This window comes from Castanea sativa, chromosome 9, assembly GCF_040712315.1.
Source record: "Castanea sativa cultivar Marrone di Chiusa Pesio chromosome 9, ASM4071231v1".
Classification (NCBI taxonomy): Eukaryota; Viridiplantae; Streptophyta; class Magnoliopsida; order Fagales; family Fagaceae; genus Castanea; species Castanea sativa.
Window position 1 is genome coordinate 1,324,187 of NC_134021.1, and position 6,383 is coordinate 1,330,569.

Sequence of the window (6,383 nt, forward strand, 5' to 3'; positions counted from 1 at the left end):
AGCTATAGTTTCTTATGTTGCATGTTAATTTTTAAGATGAAAACTATCCAAGATGCAAACCAATTTTCCATAATCATTTAATGGAACAATTTGAGGGGGGGTTGATAAACCAAAGGTGGAAAAAAAAATTTGGATTGAGAAACCAAGTAATATATATTTACCAAAACTCAAAATCCAAAGAAAAATAGAAAACTGAATTGCTGGTTTTCCAATGAGAGAAAGAATGAGAAAGAAGGTGCCTGTGAATGGGGAGATTGGTGGCAATTGTTTGATAGGCATTGAAATTTCTTCGTTTCATGGTATCAGTATTGAGCTCAGGATCCAAAACCACAAACACAATCAAACTTAACAGCTAAATTGATCCTCCAAATCAGACGACCACAAATAAAAAAGCTATGAACTACAAAATTAGAAAACAAAAAGAGGTATGGGTGAACAACAAAAGCGTAATTAGAATAAACATAACAGCCCAATATAAATAAAATACCAAAACAATTAATCTAGAAAGCTAACATACCTGCAAAGAGTTCATCACGTTTGCAGTTGATCATTTCATTCAATTCTTCCTTGTTTCAAGAGTTATTTCAGGATCACAATATATTACAATTATCTTATGTTGTTGTGACGACCACATTAGAGTTGTGACAAAAAATGTTATGTTTCTAGATTCTCTTATTCCAATTGGATGGAAGGGTATAACATTGCACAATCAGGTTGGCCAAAAGATGTATCCGTGTGGCCCACCTGAGGAAGCAAAATATGCAACCCAAGCCAACCCTCAGTGTCACTACTAATCCTATTACTTGGCAAGACAAGAAACCGCAAGATGATTGCCATGAGAACAGTTCATTGGGCTGGGCTCATTGTTTAATTTGAAGCATCTTGAGTTGATTGGTCTTGGGGTTCTTAAATTCAAACTAATAGGACTCATGTTTCCTAGAAATTTTAACAAACATTTTCAGAACACATATAGAAGCCTACTCGGAACGTGAAATTGAATGAGTAGATCATATAACATTGCTCAAATTATAGATGGTTTGCTCAGTTAGGTTCAATAGAGAATTGGAATGTAGTGCTGTTATTTAACTCCAATCTCGTAAATGGGGAGAAGAAGCTGATGACAACACACAATGTCTGAGTTTTTCAGACTCTATACCCACACCAGGGTATGAGTATAGTTAAAACTCAATATATAACAAACAGAACGACAATGCTATGTTTCCATGAAGTAGATTTCATATACTCTAAGCAGTAAATTAGACATTCAAAGACAATGCTGAATAAGAAAACAAGGAGACAGTAATTCAATAAGCGCCTCAGTTTACATTGTTTCAGTCAAAGGAAAACGCAGATACACCAAGTAGGTTCTCCCTGAAAAACAGGGTCTTGGGATCTAACGCCCCTCAAACAAGTTGGGTTGAAAAACATCATAGGTTGATTACATTTTATGAAACACAAAACTTGAAGGCAGCCTAAACGTTGTAACATTACATTGTTTCAGTCAAAGGAAAACGCAGATACACCAAGTAGGTTCTCCCTGAAAAACAGGGTCTTGGGATCTAACGCCCCTCAAACAAGTTGGGTTGAAAAACATCATAGGTTGATTATATTTTATGAAACACAAAACTTGAAGGCAGCCTAAACGTTGTAACATGAAGTAATAACCCAAATAACAAACATAATTCCAAAACACAATAACAATGGAGAATTGAACATCAATATCAAAAAGGTTACATAGGTCAAGAAAGGAATCACAATTAATTACACTAAACACATCTATCACAAATACTAAGACAAGGGACATAAAATGAAAACTAATTTCACATATAATTATAGCCTCAGTTAAATCCATTACTTTCCTATTAAGTGTAGCTTCACCAAGTAGGTTCACCCTGCTAGGCAGGATCTGGGCTCCACAACACCTCAACAAGGTGGATTGGATCATCATAGGCATCTTTAATCTTTAAAAGCATAAAAACTAAACTAAAAAAATAGGTAATTTGGTCAAGATTGAAATTTTTTTTAATAAAAGTCTCAGAATAATCCAGAAATTTCATACTATATATGGTATAGCAGCCTCAAGTAGGTTCTCCCTGTAAGCAGGGGCTTGAAGCAAACTAACCTCAAAAACATGTTAAAATCATCATCGAAATCTATCAATTGGGAAATAATAGATTTAAAAACAAGAAGTTATACAAATTTGAGAAACAGTTTTCAAACAAGATATCTTAAAGGTGTATTGTGTATTTAATGGCTCAGATCATAAAACAGCTCTATCAATCAAGAATTTTCTGAAGCAGAACTGGCATTTAAAACTGAAATTTTCATCATCACTGCCAATTTATCAACAAACCTCACATTTTGCTAAATTGAAAAATGTAATTGAGAGAATCACTGTCGTATGTTGTGAAATAATTTCTCTTCATTTCAATTGTTGGTCTTGTTAGACAACTCAGTCCTAGGCTTACCAAGATCTTCCCTGAAAAGGAGGAAAATGTTGAAGGTATAGGGCCAAGATTTTATTCTTGAACATCACATTATTTAAAATTTAAAAACATTATATATGTTGTGAAATTTGTGATATATAATTTGAATTAAATAGATTGATTTTAAAATGGAGAAAATTCTTTCCAAATAGTTTGAAATTTTAATACTGAAAAATTAAATTGATAACACATGTAATTAGTGTCACATTAACAACAAAATAAATTAATATTTAGTAAAATTATATTTTAGTTTAATAAAATTATATTTTTAAATTAAAATTTGACCCTATAGCTTTAGAAGTAACAAATTAATTCTTGAGATTTTAAAAAATAACCAATTAAATCTTATATTTTCAAAAGTAACAAATTAAGCCTTGAGAAAAATCTACTCATTTAAGTGGAATAACGCTGTGTTTGGGGTTTAAATAAATTGAGGGATTAATTTGTTACTCTTTGAATCCTCATGGTTTATTTTAATTCTTTTAAAACTATGAGGTTTAATTTGTTACACTCTTTAATTATAAAGTTTAAAATGCAACTTTTCCCTTTTAAATTTTTTTTTTTTAAAGATATCAAGGCTCAATCCTAGCCAATGTCCAAGTCTAGTAAAGATGTATAGTCATCAAGATTTTTCTGTTGTAAATTTAGGCCTATAAGGTTAAACTGTGTCAATTTCATTCTCTTTCTTTCTCTCTCTCCATTCTTTGTTTCAAAGCTGTGTCATGTGTGCATTTCCTATGTAGCCTTTCCATTGTGAATGTTAACCTCTAAGGTTGAACCATGTTAATTCATTGTGTTATGATATTCTCTCTCTCTGTTAATGGAAATTGTAGTTACTATCATGTTCACTGGCCAGTGGCTATACCAAAAAAAAAAAAACCCCCAGTTTTTTATTAATCACTTGTGGCGTTTTAGAACAAGTTTTGTTTGGTTTGTGTTCAAAGTTCGAAAACCATCTACAAAAAAATAGAGAAGGGCCTAATTTGAATCTGACTTAAGGAAAATTTACACTTAAGATTAGAAATCAATAAAAAGCTCAACAAAGTTTTTTGGAGAAATTATCCTTTACTTACCTGTGGTTTGTTCAAAAAATATTTTGCCTACTTATAGTTTAAAAATTGACACATTACCCACTTGAGGTAAGTTACATTTGTCTCATATTACCCAACTCTGTTAAAAATATGAGTAAATTTGTATTTTTGTTATTTTTTTATATCTCTCTCCTCTTAAAACATAAAAAACTAAAAAAATTAAGAGAAAAGAAGATCTAAGAGATAGTTTTTATAAAAAAATAAAATAAAACCTAGCCTTTGTTTTCTTAGAAACTAGCAAGATATAACCTTCATATCCAACAAAGACAATTGTACTTGAATCAGGGGAAACCTCAAAAACTTTCAAGCTTTTCTCCTCCCTGCCAACCAAGGGGCCAATTTTATTGCTTTCACTAAATTAAAGCTATAGAAGAACTTTCTCCTTCCTGCTATAATAACCTGAGACCCATCGGGCAAGAAAGATGCCTTTCGAATGGGGCAATCGTCAAGATACTTTGTATCTTGGTATTCTGTTTGCCATCAATCAGGAAAAAAAAAAAAAAAAATCTAAGCTTTTGATCCAATCCTGCAGCTAGTAGCAATTGTGCATTTCGATGGAATTGAACTGAATTTATTGACCATTTGAAGGATCCTTTGCATTTGCATTTATAAGTCTTGAATATTCAAGACGTCTAGGCAACAATTTAGTGTTGCTCCTCACAACAAGGTCTTCATTTGTTTGAAGGATATCTTCAACGGCTTCAACATTCTTGTAAATATGGACAATCTTTTCTGATCTAAATTAAAAGTTAGGATTTAATTATTACAAAACCTATCTTTTAGATCTTTTTTTCTCTTGATTTTTTAGTTATTTATGTTTTAAGAGGAGAGTGACATAAAAGGGTAGTAAAAATACAAATTTACTTCTATTTTTAACGGAGGTGGGTAACGAAAGATAAACGGAGCTTACTACAGGTGGGTAAAGTGCCAATTTTTAAATTACAGGTAGATAAAGTGTTTTTCGGGCAAACCACAGATGGACAAAATGTAATCTCTCCAAGTTTTTTTTTTTCACTAAAGAATTTGTATTTAATTGAGTCGTTATAAAATCTTATTTCATTTTCTTGGGAAGTGTTGTATTTATCTAGTACTTACCTTGTTTTTACCAGAGGAACTTGTGAGAAGGCCAGATAATTATAGAGTCAATCTATGATAGCATTATAGCAGGTTAGTCTCTCTTAATTTGTGTGGCACAGAGAAATTGAGTTTTGAAACAAATGGGTTAAGCTATGAATTGTGCAATTGTTTTTAAAACTGGGAATGATGTAGATACAATTGATTGCATTTTTTGCATTCTCGCCCATCAAAGCCATTTTGATTCTTTGTTAACATTGGAATGGCCACTTGATGAGAGTTTCTAGAATGGTCAGTATAATTAGAAAGGAGAGTAGGATTCTGAATTGCAATTTCATTTTTGGAGTTGGCTGTCTGCTTCATTTCTTTTCCCATATTTTTTTAAGTCTTTGAATAGATTGCTCTGTCATAAGGTTGGTTGTCCACATGATTTACATGGGCCACTGATTTCAAGACCCATCAATTTTCTCTTGGGATAGTCCTTAAACATGTATTCCTCGTGCAAGCGGTGACTAACTCATTTCTTTCATTCTCTGCCTGGCACACCAGTTTAAAGGGGTTCTATGGATAAAGTAGATTAAGGCAAGCATGGCAGCTGTGAACAAAAATGAGATTCCATGTATTTGTAGAATATAGCATGTCTGGGTGCCAAGGAAGGATAAGAAAACGAAGGTAAAAAGGTTCAAATACTTGTGTCACATTGAAATAATTAAGCCTTTGCAAAAGATGTTTCCCACTATCCAATTGATTGAATGGAGATAAGTTCTATGAATGGGTGCCAATGAACTGTGGAACTTAGTACATAAAAACAGGTGGCGGGTGAGGTTCTTGGTTAAAATCAAAATTTATAGTTACCTATATTTTTAAAAGAAATTATACCTGTATTGTGAAGCTTTATCAACATTTTCAGACAGCTTGATATATTTAATTTTTTTTGAATCACAAATATCATTTTGGATTTGTTAAAATATATTTGGTTGTGCACTGGTGGTTCACAGTAACTTTAGACAGTGAAGGAACAAATCCAAACTTTAATGCAGACTAGCTTTGGCCTATGGCATGTATGACAACAATCTTATTACTTTACATCTATTGAGTTATTGTGGAGTGATCATTGCACTAAAGGTGTGCGGTGGTAAGTACATATAGAATTGAATACATTTTTTTTTTGAGAAGGTATAGAATTGAATACATCAAGCATTAACCAATTTTTGTTTTTTAGTTGTGGTAACTTAAATGCATTGGTGACATAATACTTTTAACCCGTTCTTAAAAAATGCTTATATTATATTACTAACAGAATTAATGTTTTAGCTCAATGGTATTGATGTATTTTTTTTTAATACTTGTGCAAATATGAGATTGGTGGCCAAAAAACAGTTTTTGTGGCGCTACTTGCACTTAATTTCATTTTTGTTATGTATGAAAAACATCTTTCATCTAAATATTGTTATAATTGCTTTGTGAACAACTTACTTCAATAATGGTTTTAATGATATGATGGTTTTTTAATTTACTTTTTAGATTGTATGGATGATTTGTTTTTGGATGTGGTTGGAAATGAATGAATGATTTGTTTATGGATGAACAAGTGAATTTAATGATAAGTAAATGTAAAGAACATAAATAAATTAAAAAAATGGTGACAAATTTTTATTTTTTATTTTTTTATCACTAATAGGTTGAACTCTAAATATAAGCAGAAATTGGTAATGAAATAATTCGTCTCCTA

General features: G+C 31.6%; 4 non-coding genes across 4 annotated transcripts; all 4 read right to left on the reverse strand.

The window, feature by feature from the left end:
• Positions 1–1,065: 1,065 nt before the first annotated feature.
• LOC142611476 (small nucleolar RNA snoR97) lies at positions 1,066–1,170 on the reverse strand. The gene has a single exon (XR_012840059.1). It is a non-coding gene; the product is annotated as a small nucleolar RNA snoR97 (small nucleolar RNA).
• Positions 1,171–1,835: 665 nt separating this feature from the next.
• LOC142611464 (small nucleolar RNA Z278) lies at positions 1,836–1,952 on the reverse strand. Its single transcript, XR_012840048.1, has one exon. It is a non-coding gene; the product is annotated as a small nucleolar RNA Z278 (small nucleolar RNA).
• A 91-nt stretch (positions 1,953–2,043) lies between these two features.
• Positions 2,044–2,151, reverse strand: LOC142611467 (small nucleolar RNA Z278). The gene has a single exon (XR_012840050.1). It is a non-coding gene; the product is annotated as a small nucleolar RNA Z278 (small nucleolar RNA).
• A 97-nt stretch (positions 2,152–2,248) lies between these two features.
• On the reverse strand, positions 2,249–2,342 carry LOC142611463 (small nucleolar RNA Z223). Its single transcript, XR_012840047.1, has one exon. It is a non-coding gene; the product is annotated as a small nucleolar RNA Z223 (small nucleolar RNA).
• Positions 2,343–6,383: the final 4,041 nt, after the last annotated feature.